This window comes from Silene latifolia, chromosome 5 (genome assembly GCF_048544455.1).
Source record: "Silene latifolia isolate original U9 population chromosome 5, ASM4854445v1, whole genome shotgun sequence".
NCBI classification, from domain to species: domain Eukaryota; kingdom Viridiplantae; phylum Streptophyta; class Magnoliopsida; order Caryophyllales; family Caryophyllaceae; genus Silene; species Silene latifolia.
In genome coordinates, this window is record NC_133530.1 from 88326021 (window position 1) to 88349365 (window position 23345).

The 23345-nt window shown below is 42.8% G+C and overlaps 1 long non-coding RNA gene across 2 annotated transcripts; it reads left to right on the forward strand.

Annotated features, from left to right (window-relative positions):
* Nucleotides 1–137: 137 nt before the first annotated feature.
* LOC141656230 (uncharacterized) lies at nt 138–23215 on the forward strand. 2 transcript variants are annotated; one of them, XR_012548437.1, is made up of 3 exons: nt 138–267; nt 22274–22355; nt 22566–23215. It is a non-coding gene; the product is annotated as an uncharacterized LOC141656230 (long non-coding RNA). The 2 variants fall into 2 exon arrangements; XR_012548436.1 differs by having other exon boundaries at nt 22274–22350.
* The last annotated feature ends 130 nt before the right edge of the window (nt 23216–23345 follow it).

Consider the following 23345-nt stretch of genomic DNA (forward strand, 5'->3'; position numbering starts at 1 on the left):
CCGCTTTTATCTAATCGTTCTTGTACTGGAAGTCTGCGCTCTCATCCTTTGTCAATTGCTACGATGAGGTCGCCTGCACGAGAAAGAGGGGAGAATGTTTTCTAACTCCACTTTTATATATATTGTAACATAGGTTTGCTTTCTTATTTGGTGCACTTGGTTATGGAGCTGGGCAATACAAGATGGTATAGCGAGCAATATGCCAGTTAAGGAGAGGATGCTGACCTTGCTCTACTTCATGAGTAGACCTCATTCTACAAGGATCTGGTTAGTTTACTCAGTTTGAAACTCTCTGTATTTTATATGCAACTTGAAATTAGCATTGATGTACATTTCATAGTGCTGATGTTGTCGTTCAAGCACGTGTTTGTGTGGACATTTTTGCTGTTACAAATGAGTACACAGATTTGGCATCCCTGAAGTTTCCCTTGGGCTGCCGCTCAACGGTTATCCGACTGCTCATTTTAAACACCTTTTAGTTTCCTTTTCCCCCTCCTCCTCCCCCTCCCCCTCCCCCTCCCCCTCCCCCTCCCCCTTATTGTCTTTTCCTTTTTAATAATACACACTAAGTACTCTCTGCAACTTGATGATAGATTCTTAGGTGCCACTTATATGACTTCAGAAGTTTGATTATTTTACTTCACGTGGGCAGTGAGCATTCGAGATGATTCAGTGGTCATATTAGAATGTTGCATTTAACCATTTGAGGAACATATGTGTTCGTTACAATTTGAATAGTATAAGAGTGACCGCTTCCTAGGATTTTGACTAATACAAGAGTTTCCACTTCCTAGGATTCCCATTGGACCCTTCTTGCCACTCCATCCTTGGTTTTTAGTTTCTCCTTTGGTCATACAAACTTTCTGCTTCGTCCTTAATAACTCTTGTATTATTGTATAATGAGGTTTATAACATGTGCGTATGATTCCACTAATCTATATGGGAAGGACGTCGATCTAGAATTTGCTTTTTGAAACTGTTATTTAAGTGCTGATGAGACGGTTAGCTGGTAAGCTATTGTATTCTCTCACTTTTGCGTTTCGTTTGTGTAGACACCTCGTTTCTGCACCTCTCGCAAAACACCCGGTGATGATTGGGCCGCATGTTTGGTACGCGGAACGATTTGTGACAGTTTGTAAGTTTATCGTCAAGTGATTGCTCAAACGTTAATGTCTACCTCTTAGTTGTCATCTACGTGCCGATACAGTCGTTTTGACAGTAATTAGAGTACATTTGGAGTCCGGGCCTAAAACCGTCTTCATTTTCGGATAGCCGCTAAATCCCGAGTCCGAATGTTCTGGAATGTTCCGGATATTTCTATTCCATATTTTATAAATATTTCACAATCTTTTATTCTTTGGTAAACAATTTCCCGTAATATTCATACAAAATATTAAGGAAAACCAAATTAATCCGTCATTCCATAACTTAAACACGGAAATCTTTCTTCCGCAGGAGGAAACCACTTGGGAACAGACGCAGCAGGTGTTGCGCCTCTTCCAAGAGACGCAGTGACTGCTGCGCCTCTTCCCAGGTCCTTTTCTGCGTATTTTTCGTATCTTTTTCATATCTTTCCGAGATTCACTTCCAAAGTCTCTCCGAAAACCCTATTCCTTCACGTGATTAGTATAAATAGGAGCCTTTGCTCTTCATATTTCTCACGCGAGTGTCCGCCCTTCTCTTCTCCCTTTGCATTCTAGACTTTTGTTCTTACTTTTTGGCGTCTACGTGCTTGAACATTCGACCACGTAAGCTCGGATCCTTCTGAGTTCCAGCCTCGTTTTGCATGACCGACCAATTTGACCAACTCCACAATTAATCAACTTTAATTAATCTTAATCGTTTTCCTCTTACGAGGGCACTTTCGTTGCATTCGAGTCGAGCATCACTAATCATAAACTTAGTTCATCTCGTTTCGTCAAACATGTAAGTCTGAGGGTGTAAATCCTCCTTTATTTATTGTTATTTACTTATTGTATCATTAATGTAAGGTTTATGTCGAAAATACCAATTAAAACCGATTTCTAAAACCATATTTAAAACCCTTTTTACGGATTTCCAGTAGACAAACCGTCGAGAAAGGACGCAGAATCGCCGCGCCTCTTGAAGGAGCGCAGCGCTCGCCGCGCTCTTCGTGAGGGCCGCCGCAGCTTCCTCGCTTCCTTTCTTCTTCCTTCGTCCTCTGTAATTCGTTGCTTTTTTATTTGTTTTCGTTTGTTCTTCAAATCTTTGAAATAATAGCATAGTAATTTTACATGTACATTGTTTATCATCATTAGCATATAATTCGTCATTAAAATCCGACTTAAATCCCAAGTAATCCAATATTTGCGGGTTTTCGTCATTAAATTCAATTCCGGGTTGTAGAAATTCAATTCGTTCATATTGAGTTTCTGGAATTCGATCGTTAATATATTTTCACCTGTCTTTTGTCATATTCGTCGTATTTGTCATTAATTCGCCATGTTTAATCTATTTTGTTCACCTATGTCACTAATCAATCATTCACTCATGTAAATAATTCGTTTGCATCCGTCTCATCCATGTTTATTGCTTTTATGACCATTAATCATATGTAAATAACCTAATAATCACTTTCATCCGAGTAAATATATTAATCGATCCTTAAAATTACCAACGAATGTTAACGATTTGCAATTCCGGCTTCACAGCCAGAACTGAGCCAAGGAACAGACGCAGCGACTGCTGCGCCTCTTCCAAAGGGCGCAGTCCTGCTGCGCCTGTTCCTGGTTGAGCTCTGTCTCTGAACTTCCGTTTCTGCTTTGACTTAGTTTAATTAGTTCGTATAATTAACTATTAATCGTATTATCGCCTTAATTCTTGTTCGTTAATTCCTTTATTCTTTCTTTTCTTAAATTATCCGTTTTAAAGGTATTTTCGACATAAATCATTTGACCCAATGTAATTATTGTAATTTTCCTTTATTGTATTTATCGTTGTATTTATTTTTCATTACTTGTATGCTTTCACATGTAATCAATCCTTAAATCCCGACTTTGACTCAAATGCATGTTAAATTACGTGTTCACCGACTTAGTCTAATTCTCACATGTTAGGATTAAAACGTTGGATGTTGCATTGCATGCATATAATCGACGATATATCAAGTATAGACGATTTTCCCTAATCATTAGTAGAGGCCGCTATCGAGGCGGGCGGGATTAGGTGTTCGATCAAAAGAGCTTCCTAATACGTACCCTCACCCTTACCCCAGGATCTCTGAACATCCGTGTTCATTGGCATCCACGAGAGTCATTCTAGACATAGAATGCTAAGGGTAACGAGTTCTTGGTGTTCATGTCTCTACTTTGTGTCTTGACATGACACGAGGTATTCGAACGGTTCCAATTTCCCATAAAAATTGGTGGCGACTCCACAAAATGCAAACGCTTGTTCTCTTGCCAAGCGCCCCCGTGGCCCATGTCCACAGTTTGGCGACTCCGCTGGGGATAATACACTTACGTGTAGCCAAGGGTGAAATTTGAACAAGGTTAGGGAATAGTTGGTACAAGACAATTGTCGGTTTTCATAACTCGGTCTTCCTAGATCGTTTATTCGGCCTTCCTAGGCCCAACCCAACCAATTCGACCAATCGTCCCGTCTAAACGGTCCTAATTCTTATTTGGGCCTAAGGATGGATAGCGATTGACGTCATCTATACCATGATGCTTACTCTTATTTGTATCAAGGACTTTCACTACTTGAGGAAATGGACTAGGAATCGGCCTTACTCTTGTTTGGTACGAGCCTCTCCACAGACTTCGGGTTTGATTGTTCGGTATGGCAACCCACCCTTTAAACCAAAACCTTTTTAAATGCACTCAGCATCCCGTTGTAATGCTTGTATGATGTTTGTACCTTACGTGATCACCATTTCTAAACGAAACCATGACGATTTTTGTAAAAATCAAAACCCATTTTCAAATAAAAATTTCGAAAAGGCCATTGATTAGCGCAAAACCCAGTCAAAACTCTGTCCGTTTGTCGAGTCAAAGTTCGGGCCCAAGCCCATTTCAAAAACCTCACTTCGAGTCCACTCCTACAACTACTACACCATAGTTGGCTAGGACATACATTTTCAAACTTTGTCGTTTCTTCAAAGCTCACTGACACAAGTGGCACACACCCACTTCACAAGTCAAAACTTTTCTCTCTTAGCAAGTGTGTTAGAAGGGTTGATCGTGTTTTGATTCGTCATTGATCTCTTGTCCAGTTTCCAAGATGCCTGAAACAAGCGACGCGAATTTCAATCAACTTCAAGATGGTAATGATCGAATCCTAGCCGCGCTAGCTCAAATCCAAGTTACCCAAGACCAAGTGCATGATCGCCTTGACACCATCGAAGGCCGGATCTATACTGTAGAAACAAGGATTCCTCCTCGAGAAAGTGAAGTCGTTGATGACTTCGTGAATGACTTCAGGGATGACAATCCTCCCATGGGAATGACAGTAGCTGAGAAAAGACTCCAATACTTAGAGGAGCAATTGATGTACCTCAAAGGGGATGACATTTATAGGGAGAATAATCGCAAGTATGAGGCCGTCAATTCCAAATTGCCAACCAACTTCAACATGACGGATATCCCTAAATTCAAGGGACATGAAAACCCTTTGAACCACATCCGTGCCTTTAAGGATTACATGTCTATCAAAGGCATCAAACCCGAGATGTTCTTAAGGATCTTTCCTTCATCTCTTGACACCATCCCAAAGCAATGGTTCTACTCTTTAGAACACAAGAAGATCGCTACTTGGGAGGACGCCGCGATCGAGTTTTCTAAGCAATATGCGGATAATGCCGAGATCCAAGTAAACATGCGCACTCTAGAGGTTCTTACCCAAAATGACAAAGAAGGTTTCACCGACTTCCTAAGTAGGTGGAGGAAGACTAGTACCCAACTAGTTGAACGCCCGGATGAGGCTACCCTTGTGGAGAAGTTCGTGGATAACTTAAAACCCATCTATGCCAGTCATTTGAGGTACCAAAACATCAAGACTTTCAAGGACTTAACCGTACTAGGAACGAGAATTGAAGATGACATCCGTAAAGGGCTCTTGTCCAAAACGGTGGGTCGAGGATATCAAGGCTCAACAAGTCGTTCATACGGCTCCACTAGTAAGACCGACGAGGTTAACCTACTCGAGCCATCCAAGAAGAGTACCCCACCAAGGAAATTCACAAATCTTGGGGATACTTATTCCAACGCTCTAAAGAGGTTAATGAAGCAAGGCAAACTCCAACCCATAGGACCTACTCTCGAACCAGAAAAGAAATCCAAATTTTGGGATGAGAACTCTTACTGTGAATACCATAGGGGCAAGGGGCATGACACAGAAAAATGCTATAAATTGAAAAATGCTCTTCAAGACATGATCGAGGACGGTCGACTACCAATACCGTCGGGAGGTAAACCCAACAACACTCAGAACCCTCTTGGGATTCTAGTGATCACAAGTGAAGAATCTACCTTAGATTGTTCACACCTCATTTCTCCAGTTGAAGACGAAATCCATGCAATCGAGAATGAAGGGTTCTACTCTACTATCTCCCCTACCATTGCCGATTTCAGCGCATGGACAAAAGGAGTGGATAGGCACGTTTCGGAATTAGAAGATGTGGAGACAATTTTACGTGACCCCAATGCAACACCTAAGGTGCATGTGCCATTAATTTTCTCCCAAAATGCTACTATGCAAGAAGTACTCGTCGTGGTTGATAGACTAATCGACCAAATCACACAATTAGAGGACGAGATCATGAGAATGAGGGAATTAGCTACAATCAATGGAGTATGGGCCGATGATGATGAAGATGAGTATCTCATTGAACACTCCCTAGTCAAAGAAATAGTCCAAAATGGTGAAGACCAAGATGTGGACCACCTAACTCGTTCGGGGCGTCCATATCAAAACACTACTCAAAATGGTCCAACCAACGTTCTCACACCAAATGATAACGAAGATGACCCCACTGATCATTTGCTCAAGCAACTACAGAAGACAAAGGCTGATCTTTCAGTCTGGCAACTAGTAGCAAGCTCATTCCCACATCGCCAAGCTTTACTGCAAGCTTTGGCCAAGCTAAGTGTAGCACATAATTCCACACCCGACGATGTAGTAAACTTGGTCTTCCAAGAATCACCAAAGCTAAGTAATCCTATTACTTTCTCAGATGAAGATTTGCCACCCTTTGGCGCTAGTCACAACTTGGCTCTTTACATCACCGTCACTTGCTTAAAGAAGAATGTACCAATGACTTTGGTAGATGATGGCTCCGCGGTCAACGTCATACCCCTTAAAACGGCGTACAAATTGGGTATGAAAGAGTCGGATTGGACCCCTACCAATCAAGGTGTTCGCGCGTATGATGGTACACGACGAAAGGTAGTAGGACTCGCTAACCTAACCATAGCCACAGGGCCAATCGGGCGAAAGGTTAACTTCCAAATAGTGGACATCGAAGCTTCCTTCAACATACTTCTGGGAAGACCTTGGATTCACGCTTCCAAAGCGGTAACATCCACCCTTCACCAAAAGATCAAGATCCCACTAAATGGCAAAGTAGTGACGATCACTTCGTCACCCATCAAGGCAATAATCTAAAAGAAGTCAAACAATCAAGTCCTTGCGGATCCAGTATATGAACTTGGGGGCTTTCAAAGCATAAGTGTCATAGAAAGTGAATTGGCACCCCTATACTACGATCCCTACTCCAACTTGGTGGTCAACCACATACTCAAATCCCAGGGATACTTCCCTGGAATGCCTTTAAACCCCATCCGAAGAAACACCTTCGCACCATACAAGGAAGGCAACTAAAAAAGGATACCACTTGGACTAGGGTACAAACCCACCAAAGAGGAAGTGCTCGAAATGCTTGCTCAAGTTCAAAACCGTAAGTACGTAGGAGTCCAAATGCGACCCTATCTCCCTACCCTAAATGGATACTTCGTTCAGGAAGGAAGTCTAGAACTCTTTTACGGATTTCCCGAACCTTGGCATTATCTCGGAAGGAAGCTAGCCGGAATCGAGATCTTTCACGATTGCTACTTCATTCCTCCAGAAACGGTTCCTACCGTCAAAACCCGTCAAGCACCTTGCTTAGACGAACAAGCTGTTAGTCTATTGTTTGGAGAAGATCGATTTGTTAGAGCCGCGCAGGATGAGATCATTACCATGATACTTCAAGACGATCACTTCAACCCTACCGCGTTAATCACAGAAACAAACACGAATCAGCAGAAAGGATGGAGAAAGTCAATCAAGTGGACCAACAATCAAGGAAGACTCTTCAAGCTCACCACTGGAGAAGGAGAGATGTTCAAAGGAGAACCAGAAGACGATGAATTCGAGTCAGAGTCGGAGTCTAGAGAAGTCACTAAGGAGTCTCCTCCTGTCGTCATCCCCATTCCCTTTGTTTCTCCTAGCTTAGCCTCAAATAGTAACAGTAGTTCGGGAAATGTCCCAACCACTGTCCCTTTACCGCCACTGACCACAGATCATATGGCTTCTTTGTTTCAACTTTTCTCAAACTTTAATATGAATAAATCAGGTTCTGCTTACTCTTTGTGTTATCTTGAGTGCAATTCTGTTTATGATGATACTGAGGATGACCAAGATCCAGATTCAATTGAGATACCTCCTTACGTAGCCAAAGAAATACTACAGGAAGGGGAAGGGGGACCAGTAATAGAGAACACCGAACCCATCAATGTAGGAACTGAACTAGAACCCCAAGAACTTAGGATAGGGACTACCTTGAGCTCTACCGAAAGGGCCGACTTCATAGACCTCCTAAACGAGTTCAAAGACGTTTTCGCGTGGTCCTACAAAGACATGCCAGGGATCGACAGGGATATCGCCGAACATAGAATCCCAATTAAGCCAGGTTTCAAGCCTGTAAAGCAGAAGCTTCGCCGAATGAGAACGGAATGGGCTCTCAAGATTAAGGAAGAAGTCGACAAGCAATTCAAAGCCGGGTTCATCAAAGTTTCTGAGTACTCTGACTGGGTAGCTAACATAGTACCTGTACCCAAAAAGGATAAGAGAATCCGTGTTTGTGTTGATTTTTGGGACTTAAACAAAGCAAGTCCTAAAGATGACTTCCCTCTACCACATATCGAGATATTGGTGGACAATACTACAGACCACGCATTACTATCCTTCATGGATGGATACACGGGTTATAACCAAATCAAGATGGCCATAGAAGACATGCATAAGACCGCTTTCGTCACTCAATGGGGAACCTATTGCTATACGGTAATGCCGTTTGGGTTAATCAACGCCGGAGCTACATATCAACGCATCGCAACTACACTCTTACATGACATGATGCACAAAGAAGTTGAGGTATACGTAGATGATATGATTGTCAAGTCCAAGGATAGAGAAGGGCATATTGCGAACCTTCGCAAATTTTTCGCAAGGCTACGAAAGTACAACATGAGACTCAATCCTCAGAAATGCGCATTCGGAGTAACATCTGGCAAGCTCCTGAGATACGTCGTTAGCCAACGAGGTATAGAAATAGACCCTTCCAAAATCAAGGCTCTGATCGAAATGCCACAACCTCAAACAGAAAAAGAAGTCAGAGGATTCCTAGGGAAAGTGCAATATATAAGTCGATTCATATCGAAACTCACCATGATTTGTGAACCTATCTTCAAAAAGCTCAAGAAAACAGATCACACCATATGGGATGATGACTGTCAGAAGGCATTCGACCGAATCAAGGAGATATTAGCCAAACCGCCAGTGCTCATGCCACCACAACGAGATCAACCTCTTGGTTTATATCTCACGGTAACCGAAACAGCCATGGGTGCCATGTTAGCTCAAACCGTAGGAAAAGAAGAAAGGGCTATCTACTACCTTAGTAAGAAGTTCTTGGAGTACGAGTGCAAATACTCACAACTCGAAAAGACATGCCTCGCTCTTGTGTGGGCGACGAAGAAGCTACGCCATTACATGCTTAGCTACTTCGTCAAAATATACTCCAAAATGGATCCAGTCAAATACCTCTTCGAGAAACCCGTCCTCAACGGACGCCTAGCAAGATGGACTCTGATGCTCTCAGAATTCGTTCTTAAATACGTGCCTCTGAAAGTTATAAAAGGGCGCGCCGTTGCCGAATTCTTTGCAGAAAATCCCATCGATGATGCACAAACAATAGACACTTGGTCATTTCCAGACGAGGATATACTCCAAACTGATGTAGACTCCTGGGACCTTTATTTTGATGGGGAATCAAATTTAAGAGGATTTGGAATAGGAGTTGATGCGTGTCTTTTATATAAGGTTTTCACCTCATTTTACACGCATTTCTGTACTTTTTATGTGGCATCTGGCTACAAATACCCCCGAATATTCTACTTCGGTCCGTTTATTGTAATTTGCAGGAATTGACCGAAGAGGAGCTAAATCGAACCTAATCCGTCCCATTTGTATGCATTCATGGAAAATAAGGAGCCGGGGCTTGGAAATTTAACACTTGGAAGACGCGTGAGCTGAGTTTGGGAAGCAATTCAAGGTCTAACGTGCCTATATAGTTCGATCGAGTAGTAAGCCACTCGATCGAATGCTTTATATACTCAAGACTGGTCGATCGACCAGTTTAAGGAGCCAATCGAGGAGTTTTTGCAAGAGGTGCTCGATCGAGTGGTTTGTTACCACTCGATCGAGTGGTTTGGTGATGAGGTGCTCGATCGAGTAGATTATTTCTACTCGATCGACTGGTTTCTTGCGCTTTAGTTAATTTCCGCCTAATTATTTCATGGGCTTTTGTAATTGGTCCATAGATTAGGTTTTAGGATGGATTTTAGTATAAGACTGAGAGAGTAACTACGTTACTCGTCTCTTCACTTCGTTCGTTCATTTTTTCCGGATTATACTTTGTCACTGTTCTTGAATTTTATTCCTCCTCTATACCTTGCAACTCGGATTGGATTTTGCGATCGGTATTATCATTCTAGTTTTATACTTAATCTCATTTACCGCTTTAATTCTTCTTCTCTTTATTGTTGTCATAATTGCTTAATTGAATCTTTATTAGTTTCATCATCATGTCTAGTTTTAATTATCTGTTTGTTGTTATTGATAATTCAATGATTATGAGTAGCTAATTTTCTTATGCTAAGACTTTAGGGGATCCATAACATGAAGGGAGAGTAATCGATTTGTTGGGTTAATGCGGTATAATCTTTGTTGGTTAAATGCTACAGTTAATTGTAACTGCCTAATTGAGTCGACGCAATTAGACCTTTAATTCTTAGTGATCCTTGACCTGGATCGAAAGGTTGGAAAAGGCAAGACTAGTAGCGAACAATAGAGTATTGCAGTGAGGGCGAAAGTTAAGCTGTTTACACTTTAAGGTGAATTAAGGACCGAAAGGTGACGTTCGCTACCCCTTAGACCGTATTGCATTGACCTGAGACCTAGATTACTCGACCGGATGACTATGGTGAACCGTTTGTCTTAGCTGTTCTTCTCTATCTGTTATTTCCTCCTTTTTATTTCTCCCCTCCTTATTCTCTTTAGTTTAGAAAATCACATTTATAAACCCCCAATTTGGTTACCTTGACGAACTTATATTTAGCTGACAATTTCCTACCTCTCTGTGGATTCGACCCGACTTCCCTAGCTATATTAGTTAGAGCCAGTTGGTTATTTTTGACAGGTACGCGACACAGACGTGTCGAGTGTTGCTCATTTCTCCTGAAGGTGAGCATACACCAATCTCTGTCAAACTCGACTTCGAGGTGACAAATAATGCTGCAGAATACGAAGCTTGTCTCATTGGACTACAAGCGGCAGTGAGCTTAGGCATTAAAAACCTCCGAGTACATGGGGATTCATCCCTGATCATCAATCAAGTTACGGGATCCTGGAAAATCCGAAGCGAAAGCTTAGCACCTTATCAAGCCAGAATAGATCAAGTTGCCCAATTCTTTGATCACGTGACCTATCTACACCTACCTCGGAAAGAAAATCAATTTGCAGATGCTCTTGCAAAACTTGCATCTTTGATTAATATGCCAGATGACATGGTGGAAATGCCTTTATGCATCGAACGACGATCAGAGCCGGCTTATGTCCATCAAATTACCGATGAAGAGGAAATCGCAGAGGAACCATGGTTCCAAGCAATCCTAAATTTCAAGCTCAACGGTACCTATCCACCGGAAATGGACAAAAGGGGACAACGCGCTATACGCCTACTAGCTTCCCAATACGTTCTCTTGCAAGGAGAGCTATACAAAAGAACACCTCTTGGTGTAATCCTACGTTGCCTTGATCATTCACAGGCACGGAAAGTGATGGAAGAAGTCCATGATGGAGAATGCGGTCCTCACATGAGTGGGCCGATGATGGCAAAGAAAATCACGCGTTTGGGGTATTATTGGACCAAAATGGAATCCGATTGCATCAAATATGTAAGACATTGCCACAATTGCCAAATCTTCCGGAATGTACAACATGTCCCTTCTTCATTGCTCTATACGATGACATCTCCTTGGCCATTTTCTGCCTGGGGAATTGATATAATTGGGAAGATAACCCCAGCTGGAACAGAAGGTCACTGTTTCATCCTAGTGGCAATCGACTATTTCACCAAATGGGTAGAAGCGGCTTCCTACACTAGTCTCACGGCTAAAAACGTGGCAAAGTTCATACAAAACAACATCATCTGTCGATATGGTTGCCCACATGAGATCATTAGTGATAATGGATCACACTTCCAAGCTGAGACTGAGCAACTGTTAGCCAAGTACAAGATTAGGCATCACCACTCTTCGCCCTATAGACCACAGACTAATGGCGAAGTAGAGGCGGCAAACAAGAACGTTGTCACAATTCTCAAGAAAATGATCGACAACTATCGAGATTGGCCAAGCAAGATACCCTTTGCTTTGTGGGGATATCACACATCTGTAAGGACGCCCACTGGGGCCACCCCTTTCTATTTGACCTATGGCATGGAGGCCGTACAGCCAGTCGAGTTAGAAATACCATCCTTGCGTATCTTACTCGAAAGTCAAATCCCGGAAGCTGATTGGAAGAGGGATAGATATGAAGAACTCATCCTCCTAGATGAACGTAGACTACGCGCCTTGTATAATGTCCAAACATATCAAGCACGCATCAAAAGAGCCTTCAACAAAAGGGTTAAGCCAAGAAACATTAAAGAAGGAGATTTGGTACTCAAGTCGGTTATAGCTCTTTTACCTGTCGATCCACGGGGAAAATTCAAACCTAATTAGGCCGGACCATTTCTAGTCAAGTCCATACTTCCAGGGGGTGCAGTTAGAATCACAGACCTAGATGGGAATGAGTTTTCCAACCCAACAAACCTCGACCAACTAAAACGGTATTATGCCTAGAATAGGAACAAAAACGCGCCTCGCGTAACCTCACGTGTCGCTCTTATGGCACTAAATAAACGGCCCCTGGCCGAGCTGAAATAAGCTATTGTCACTCTGCTTTTGCATTTTGACAAATTTGTCATCCTCATATTATCAAATAAACTAAATTTGCACCTTCGGAGTAAGCAAAAGCTCATGCTTATTTTCTAAGTTCATTACAAGCTCTTACTTAGAACAATTATTCTTTTACATTTACTCGAACTACGCGCAAGGGTTTGATTTCATTTTCTAAATGAATACGTAGGCAATCCTTCACGGGATACAACCCTTTATTTCAAAATGTAAATAGAAGGACATTTGCATTGCATTTGGAATTCGACAAGAATAATAAATAGAAAATCACAACGGTTTCATAACCAATAAACCTTTTTTATTTTATTCGCTTTCTAGTAATAATAATACGTTACATAATAAAAAATAAAAAATAGGCTAGGATTCTAAAAACCCCACCTTTTTATTATAATAATAATAAATAAATAATAATAAAGACTTGGGCTATTCCTCCATTTTCCCTTTGCCCTTGTCATTTTTGTCATACTTCTTGTCACGGCCTCGAGTCGGGCGCTCTTGCGCAATTTCCGACCTAATCACCAACGGTCTTTCTCGAGGCCTAGCTTTCCTATTTTTACCAATCACCATCTCGACGACAGGAGTAGTCTTCGGTTTCTTCGAAGGATGAACAATTCGAAACCCGGCTTCTTCCTCTTCCTCAGTCAGATGCTTCTCTTTCTCCTTTTCCACCTCGCGCACCTTGTAGTCAACGGGCTCGCGCTTTCTCAATCTCTCGCGCTCTTCCGGAGTAGTAGCTTTCCTCCATCGCAGATAAGAATCCGACACCCATAAGGCGTTGGCAGAAGAGTTCAAAAACCACACGTTTCTTTGGGCCCATTTAAAAGCCCAATCCCTTCGGCTATCAGTAGTAAGCGCCACGGCAGTCTGCGGGACGGTGTCAAGCTTCGGGATCGTCTGTTTTACTCCAACTTGTCTCATCAGCCTTTCCGGGAAGATGCACACCATGAATTCCAAGCCAGGAATGCGCACAGATCGAGTAGGATCCAAGGAAGACACTTCAGTGACGGATTTGAGATGCCACCATGGTACGATCCACCTAATCAAGGGGCCATCATCACTCTTCAATTTGTTCTCCCAATAATTGCAGACTCAAGTGAAGTCCACCATATACAGCCTAGTCCTCATTGCGATCGAACGAGCATGATAAGAAGGAACATGAACTGGGGGCTCGATCAATCGAAGGCGTTCCATAAGCCAAACCTACCAAAAGCAGGTATTAGAAAACAAAAAAAAAGACGAAAAAAAAAGCAAAAAAAAAAGACAAAAAAAGAAAGAAAAGAAAAAAACGAAAATAAGAAGAAAAAGAAAAAGAAGAGAAAAAGTTATTTTACCTGCAGAATAACGGGACTTCCCAAATACGGTAGGTCACGATTGGCTTGTCCTATTATCCAAACCCAACAAGATCTCTCCTAAGCATAAACAAGCTGGGATCCTGCGCAGCTCCATTTGCTCAACTAGGCTCAGGAGACGGGGATCACCTCTCAAGTCTTCATCAACATGCCCTTGAAGGACATATACATGCAACAAACAAAACCCAAATGCCCTTCGCCTAGCAACATAAGAAACGGTGGGGTCGGCCCTGTTAATAAATCGGTCAATAAAGTCCAAAATCCGTACTCCTTTCGAGGTCACTAAACGGTCCACCTCAAGCCTTGTCAACCCAAGCAAGTCTCTAAATTTGCTCTTATACCCTTGCGAAGTAGAAGGAATGGCAGGCAAGTGTTCTGGATCCCACCCACCAATCGCAGCAATTTATTCAGGAAACGGGCAAATGTCGCCTCCGGGGAAAGCAAAAACATGATAATTCGGGTCCCAGTAATCAAGACAAGCATCCAAGAATGGTTTCAAAACTTTGATGAGCTTCAAACTCAACAAAGATCCAAGATTATAGGCGCCCATGTCATACTTCTCCATATTGGAAAACTCGTTGGTCCACTCTTTTAGGCGAATCTCCAAAGTATTCATGATGAAGGATTATATTAAGAATTTTATGTAATAAGACGAAGAAGAGATGGGAGAATTGTGTGAATAAAAGCTTTATCGACGTCTCTATTTATACTAAATTCTGTTTCCTAAAATCTGCCAGAGCAGACACACCTGGGAACAGGCGCATCACCTGCTGCGCCTCTTCAAAGGGACGCAGCTCATGCTGCGCCTCTTCCTCAGCAAGGTTTCTGTGATTTTCCGCGTTGGATCTTTCCTAAATTCCTTGACGAATAATTTCCTATTCCTACGGGTTATTGTTTTGGTAAATACGTGGAAATTACCATATTCCATGTTTCCTAATTCAGTGGGCACGCATTTCGAGGCAATATCAGCATTCTCGTCATTTTATCACACTTGTATATTTTCATTTTAGGAAATAATTCTTCATTTCATTTTAGGAAATAATTTTTTTCATTTCATTTTTGGAAATAATTTTCATTTTAAATTTAATTTCAAAACTTATATATTTATATATATTTCATTTACATTTATTTTATTTCTTTTTTAATCATTTCATTTCTAACTTATAGATTTCTATTTTTTCTTTTTTTAGGGGTAACCCTCCCTACAGTCCGGTCATTTCCGGCAAATTTTTTGCATTTTTTGCATTTTCTCTTACATTTTTGCATTATTTTGAGTCATTCGTTTTGCGCTAATTCAGACCACATGTATACACAAATGTACGTTCTACGTGATTTCTATGTAAATTTCGGCAGCATGACGGCGTAAACCGTCATCTACCAAACCTGTTCAAAGCTAACCTGCAGGTACAAGCAACACAATCCAGCAACAAAGGCACTCAGGCCATCATATACAACTAAAAAAAGGGAAATGTACAACAAACTGGGGGCTCGAGCCCCAACCAAAATCCAAAATGTCCAAAATGAAGGTCCAAAATGTACAAATGTACAAGATACAACCAACAAGAAACAAAACAAAACTACTGCCGGTCACCCTCCAGCTCCGCAACTCTTGCCGCAAGAGCAGCAACCTCGGCGTCGCGAACCCCGAGCTCCCTCAACAAGCGAGCTGTCTCCTCCCGAGACTGGGCCAACTCTCGCTCCAGCTCACGGTCCTCCTGTAAATAACAAAATTGGCTCATGTCAATCGTTTCAAGCAATTACAAGAAAGTTAGAGAATAAAAAATGGAATAGACACAAGGTTCATACCTGACGACCTCGACCGCCGACAAGTGCCTCGATCGCAGTAGCTCGCAGCCGGTTGGCCACCCTCCATAACGCCACAAACCGAGACAGCGCAACCTGCATTTTCAAGAAGAAGTTCTCAATAATTGGATAAGTTCAAATCAAATGTGTTCTTACACAAAAATCATGCAAATTAGAGGCTCACCCTCCGAATCAGATGCTGCCAATCGTTTAAGCCAGCATCCCTAACAGCCACGTCGAAGTCACGCAGCTCGGAGAGCGTCGTCCTCCCGGTCGCGTCTATGTACTCAAGGGTCTCAGGGTACTTTGGGGGCTCGATGCCCGCCGCCTCGACCTCCTGCAAAGCCAAATGATTCTCGTTAATCGATGATCTTTCATCGAATTCTCAAAACCAAGGATAAAGGAGAGTAAAAGATGCTCACCACAACCGGCTAGTACGCCAACCTCCCGTAGAGTAACGCCGAGTAGTCCTCGCCAGGAAGAAGAAGGGCGTCACCACCAACGCCAGCCAAGTCAGCCTCCCTCTCAGCCTCAGAAGGCTCCCTGAACATCGTCCTAGGAGGATCGATGGGAACCGTCAACACATCCCGAGAGCACTGACGAGCCAAGCGCTCGCCCAAGTACCACACAGGACCCATCGACGTCCTCAACAATAGCCGGCTCGAGCTCCTAGGTCGAAGGACCTCAGCCACGAAAGGAGGAGCGTCCGCGTACTCTGCCCAAGGCCTGGGCACCCACTGAGACAAGACAAACAAGGAATCATTCTTATGATCGATTAAAAGCAATGTAGAAGCAAAATGAATATAAGTGAGATGCTCACGCTGTCCAGCTGAAGAGCGTTCACGTCCCGCCGATAAACGCCGTGAGAGGAACGCTTGCTCTTCGTCCTGCACATCACCCAATCCCTCACCACGGGATAAGCCTTCTCTAGCGGCTCCGTCCTCTTGGGCGAGAGGCTCGGAAAGTAGGAGTATACCCACGCTTGTGGAGCAAGATAGTCAATAACGATCTTTCGTAATTTGACAAGAAAAAGAGATGATCTAGAAGAAATGAAGGTTCATACCTCCAGCAGAAGTCCAGGGCCGACAGCACCAGGAGAAGTCCCCTTCTCCATCAACTCCGGACGAACCATGGCCCTCATGAAGCGGATGAGGACCGCAAAACCAGCAGTGACCCAGTCCCAACGCCCTAGGGAGCTCAGGTCAGAAAGGAAGGGAAAAAGCTTCGTCGATGACCTCTCTCTTTGTCTCGAGGTAAATCGAAGACAAAACCACCAAAGCCACAAACGGACCCTCCTCGCCACCAGTACAGGAGGAGGAGCCGTCTCTCTCCGTCAATCGTCACCCGCCGGATCTTCCCCCGCAAAGTAGTCTCGGACATAGGAACTGGGCACCAAACTGGCATCAGAATGACCCTCGGCGACAAGTTCCAGCCGATCAACCTCCTAGCCTCGGCCGAGTCCATCCTCATGGCAGTCTCCGGCCACTCCACCACCTCGGTCCCACACAGCAGACCAGAAATCATGCCGTAGTCCTCCAGAGTGACTCCCACCTCGCCAAAAGGCATGTGAAAAGTGGAAGTCGTATCCCAGAATCGGTCCAAGAAAGCGCGGACCAGGCTAAGGTTAGCCCGCAACTTCCTCTTCGCGATATCCCTCCAAGCCTGCACCAAGGCACCAAACGCTCCACGCTTGATCATGGCGCGCTCCTCCGCGGACAGCCGCTCGTAGCACTCCATAGCCGTCGTATAACCCAAGAACGACCTGATGTTCCCGACCTCCTATTGTGATTTGAAACAAAAGCTATCTTTAGTTTTGAATGAAAATTGGAAAAGATATGAGCAAATGAAATGGAAAAAGATGAGTGATGAGTAATGAATTCAAGATTACCAAGCTCTTCACCGTCCTGTAGGACAGGTGACCCTCGGCAGCCCAAAGCAAGGGCCTGCTGTCCCAGGTCTCAGCCCACTCGGGTGCTCCCCTCAGCTGACGACCTCCTCGCCCCACGTTGGCCCTCCTCGGGGCCTCCTCCTCCTCAACAGCCTCCTCCTCGTGGACCTCGTCCCCAGTAGCCGTCACCGCGGCGGTGAAAGCCTCCTCCAAAGCCTCCTCGATGACACGAGAAGGGTCAACAGCAGAGTCTATCTCCATGGGAGCTCTCCCAGAAGTAGACGCCTCATCACCTGCAACATTAAAGTAATTTTAGGCCGCGTCACGTGACGACAAGCCTGGATTAGGGGATTTTCGAGCCTTTGGAAGCCCTGAAATCGCTCTTTTCTCGCCATCTTTGGCTATATTCTCACAAACCCGATTACTCATGTGGTAATTAGGGTCAAGTCAAGCCTAAGTTGAAGCCTAGTTCCGGGTTCAAGTCGAAATTTCGGCAGCATTTCGTTATAACGGCGATTATGTCCTAAAAGTGTCCTGAAAAAGCCGTCACAAACCAAAATTCCGAGATGGTAGGAAGTTTACCCATCATCCAAGGATCCCAAATATCAAGTTTCATCGCAAATGGGCAATCCTAAGGCTATTTTCGAAGCAATTTACGGTTTAGCTGTGAAACCGTCACAATTTCACTCAAATGCTCAAAATCCAACGAAAATTCGAAACAAATACATGGTTGTGTTCCTTATATTACCAATTATCCGTTTCTAATGCCAATTTCACAAGGCAAATCCATTTGGGGGAAAAGCCCCAAATTTTCGATTAAATTGGGTTGAAAACCCTAATTATTTCGATCCAAGTTAAGCGAATATAGAAGATTGAAGCAAGAATGATATACATACCTTGATTAGTCATGATGAATGCAAGCTTTTGGATCAAATTTTGGCGGAAATGGTTAAGATTTGAGAGAGAATTTGAGGAATTTGTGTTTCGAACAAATGAAATTAAACCCTCTGTTTATCGCGTTTTTACGCAGAAGATACACCTTCAGGAACAGACGCAGTAGGTGCTGCGCCTATTCCAAGAGACGCAGCTCTTGCTGCGCCTCTTCCTGGTGTTTCCTCCATACGAGTTTTCAAAAATTCGTTATGAGTTCGTTATTCGTGGGCCCATCTTTGGTGCGCCTCTTCCTCGTTGCCGTTTTATCTTTTTGGTCCGTTTGACGATTGCCCTTCACCCGGACCCGTATTTCCAAGCCAGCAGTAGACTATTATACGTTATTTATCGCTTCCAAGACATTGCTTGTCACAACGAGCGGATATTCCTTCACAGGTGTTTCGACACACCTCTATTCTGTTCCCCCAGCGAGAGTAAGCGGATAGACTTTCCCTCTCGAGACATGGAGATCAGTTCCCGATTACATTCCCCAACGAGAGTTCGCGACCGACAGTCGTTTCCTCTCGAGACATGGAGATCAACATCAACCCCGAATTCTTCCGAAGTTTGTTTGAAGACGACCCAAGCAGATTTCCCAAGCAGTTCCCGCCTGTGTCCTACTACTCACAATATTTCTTGTTTCCTCGCGGAGTTCGACGACGGTGTCGTTCTCCAGAAGTTCCCAAACTAAAGCTTCCTTCCTTAGGTTCGTAAACCCGAAGTTAGGATTCTTAACCCTAGGATCCCAAATCCTTTTAGGTTCATAAACCTTTAAGTTCCCAAACCGACAGTTCCTACACCCAAACCTTAGTTACCCCTTAAGTTGAACTTATATTTGGCCTCTTTCCCATTGATTCTTTCCTTTAGGGCCCCATACCCTAGCACAAATCCTTATATATCTTTTAGGTCCTAGCCTTAGCTCCTACGCTTACCCTTAGCTCTTACGCACCCCCGGAAGCATCTCGAGAAAGAAGTCTCAGGTATGGTCTATTCTTATGGCTGGCGAGCTTCCTTACGTAGTCTAATGGACTTTAAACGACCCTCCCCGAAAGTCGACAGACTCTAAAATGTTCCCGACGACAGGTCCTTGGTTCAGACCCCTTGAGCCGCCTCGCGTCGCCATAGTCGTCAGGTTGTAATCTTTGATTGACCTGATGGCTATACTTTGACTTTCGCCTTGTCCAAGCCTCAGTCAAAGTGGGAGCTCTGTAGACACCTCGTTTCTGCACCTCTCGCAAAACACCCGGTGATGATTGGGCCGCATGTTTGGTACGCGGAACGATTTGTGACAGTTTGTAAGTTTATCGTCAAGTGATTGCTCAAACATTAATGTCTACCTCTTAGTTGTCATCTACGTGCAGATACGGTCGTTTTGACAGTAATTAGAGTACATTTGGAGTCCGGGCCTAAAACCGTCTTCATTTTCTGATAGCCGCTAAATCCCGAGTCAGAATGTTCTGGAATGTTCCGAATATTTCTATTCCATATTTTATAAATATTTCACAATCTTTTATTCTTTGGTAAACAATTTCCCGTAATATTCATACAAAATATTAAGGAAAACCAAATTAATCCGTCATTCCATAACTTAAACACGGAAATCTTTCTTCCGCAGGAGGAAACCACTTGGGAACAGACGCAGCAGTGTGTTGCGCCTCTTCCAAGAGACGCAGATGATCGCCGCGCCTCTTCCCAGTCCTTTCTCGCGTATTTTTCGTATCTTTTTCATATCTTTCCGAGATTCACTTCCAAAGTCTCTCCGAAAACTCTATTCCTTCACGTGATTAGTATAAATAGGAGCCTTTGCTCCTCATATTTCTCACGCGAGTGTCCGCCCTTCTCTTCTCCCTTTGCATTCTAGACTTTTGTTCTTACTTTTTGGCGTCTACGTGCTTGAACATTCGACCACGTAAGCTCGGATCCTTCTGAGTTCCAGCCTCGTTTTGCATGACCGACCAATTTGACCAACTCCACAATTAATCAACTTTAATTAATCTTAATCGTTTTCCTCTTACGAGGGAACTTTCGTTGCATTCGAGTCGAGCATCACTAATCATAAACTTAGTTCATCTCGTTTCGTCAAACATGTAAGTCTGAGGGTGTAAATCCTCCTTTATTTATTGTTATTTACTTATTGTATCATTAATGTAAGGTTTATGTCGAAAATACCAATTAAAACCAATTTCTAAAACCATATTTAAAACCCTTTTTACGGATTTCCAATAGACAAACCATCGAGAAAGGACGCAGCAACTGCTGCGCCTTTTCGAAGGAACGCAGTGCCTGCTGCGCCTCTTCGTGAGGCTGCCGCAGTTCCTGCTTCCTTTCTTCTTCCTTCGTCCTCTGTAATTCGTTGCTTTTTTATTTGTTTTCGTTTGTTCTTCAAATCTTTGATATAATAGCATAGTAATTTTACATGTACATTGTTTATCATCATTAGAATATAATTCGTCATTAAAATCCGACTTAAATCCCAAGTAATCCAATATTTGCGGGTTTTCGTCATTAAATTCAATTCCGGGTTGTAGAAATTCAATTCGTTCATATTGAGTTTCTGGAATTCGATCGTTGATATATTTTCACCTGTCTTTTGTCATATTCGTCGTATTTGTCATTAATTCGCCATGTTTAATCTATTTTGTTCACCTATGTCACTAATCAATCATTCACTCATGTAAATAATTCGTTTGCATCCGTCTCATCCATGTTTATTGCTTTTATGACCATTAATCATATGTAAATAACCTAATAATCACTTTCATCCGAGTAAATATATTAATCGATCCTTAAAATTACCAACGAATGTTAACGATTTGCAATTCCGGCTTCACAGCCAGAACTGAGCCAAGGAACAGATGCAGCGACTGCTGCGCCTCTTCCAAAGGGCGCAGTCCTGCTGCGCCTGTTCCTGGTTGAGCTCTGTCTCTGAACTTCCGTTTCTGCTTTGACTTAGTTTAATTAGTTCGTATAATTAACTATTAATCGTATTATCGCCTTAATTCTTGTTCGTTAATTCCTTTATTCTTTCTTTTCTTAAATTATCCGTTTTAAAGGTATTTTCGACATAAATCATTTGACCCAATGTAATTATTGTAATTTTCCTTTATTGTATTTATCGTTGTATTTATTTTTCATTACTTGTATGCTTTCACATGTAATCAATCCTTAAATCCCGACTTTGACTCAAATGCATGTTAAATTACGTGTTCACCGACTTAGTCTAATTCTCACATGTTAGGATTAAAACGTTAGATGTTGCATTGCATGCATATAATCGACGATATATCAAGTAGAGACGATTTTCCCTAATCATTAGTAGAGGCCGCTATCGAGGCGGGGGGATTAGGTGTTCGATCAAAAGAGCTTCCTAATATCTACCCTCACCCCTTACTCCAGATCTCTGTGAACATCCGTGTTCATTGGCATCCACGAGAGTCATTCTAGACATAGAATGCTAAGGGTAACGAGTTCTTGGTGTTCATGTCTCTACTTTGTGTCTTGACATGACACGAGGTATTCGAACGGTTCCAATTTCCCATAAAAATTGGTGGCGACTCCACAAAATGAAAACGCTTGTTCTCCTCCCAAGCGCCCCCGTGGCCCATGTCCACAGTTTGGATTATACTTTGTCAGTTTAAGATATGTAGGACTCTATGGTGATCCTTGCTTTGGTCTTCATACCTTTGGTTTTAATGTGCTTACCTGGCTATTTGTGATTTGTGTAGTTTCTAGGGCCAATTGTTCCTTCATTGTTCTGATTCTTTGTTGTTTGTTATTGTGATAAGCATTAGATGGATTTGGATTGGAGGCTGGGTGTGTTTTTTGTGCGTGGATTTGTTCCCTTTTTTTCTTCGTTTAAAAGGTCAGGTAATGTTCTAATCCTTTTAGCTTCCATTCTCTGCCTTCTTTTCTTCTCTATGGAGAGTGATTAGCGAGAATGAATTGTTTTGGTTTCGTTCTAATCCTTATGGATTTGTCCTGTGTGGACGGTGATTACTTGTTGTTTTGCTCTGCATCAATTTTATACAATTTGGACTACTTTTTCTCAGGCTGACTTTAATATGGTCAACATTGCAGTGTTGGCACAACTATAGGAAAGCGGCTATTTGATACTGCCAGCTCGTGCAGACCGACAATAATATCATAAGCGACGCTAAAACACAGGTGCTTATTTCGTTAGTCTAATCTCTGTTGATTCCTATTTTGGCAAGTGTTGATTGGTTTTGCTATTTTTGTTGCCTTTTTGTTACTTTTACTTCCCCACAGTTACCTGAGAATATGTGTTCACACGGCATTGGCTGCCGCCGCCATTTCTGTGTTGCACTCCTCACCATCGCCTTTGAATTCTATTTTGAACTCGAGCTTCTCGTCTCGATCTTTAACATGCAAATCATTGCAGTATTGGCGTGCTCAGGTAGGCGGGTCGACATGTTACCCGTGGCGCTTTTGTTTGACGGCCGCATTGGCGACGCCATGGCGAAGGCATTGGTCTTTTGACCTAACTGTTTTTTTTTCGTTCTTGTGGGTGCTGATTGGTCGTGCTATTTCCGTTTCCTTTTTGTTACTTTTACTATGCCAGCAACCTGTTTATATGCCCTCACGTGCATTTTATGATGCATTGATAACAAGCGGTCGTGATTTGCCCAACTGGTTCGCACATTAAGGTAAAACAATAGAAACAAATTCTCTTCTTCCCTATGTGATCTGTTGGTTGCGTTTTATCGAGTCCTATCCTGCATTTTTTGTTTATCATTTACACATTCGTTCTAGCTTCTTTTATTTTGCTGGTTTTTATGTGCTTTTTTTTTCTCTTTCTAAACTTACCTTGTAAGTGATTTAGAATATTCGTTCTTTGTT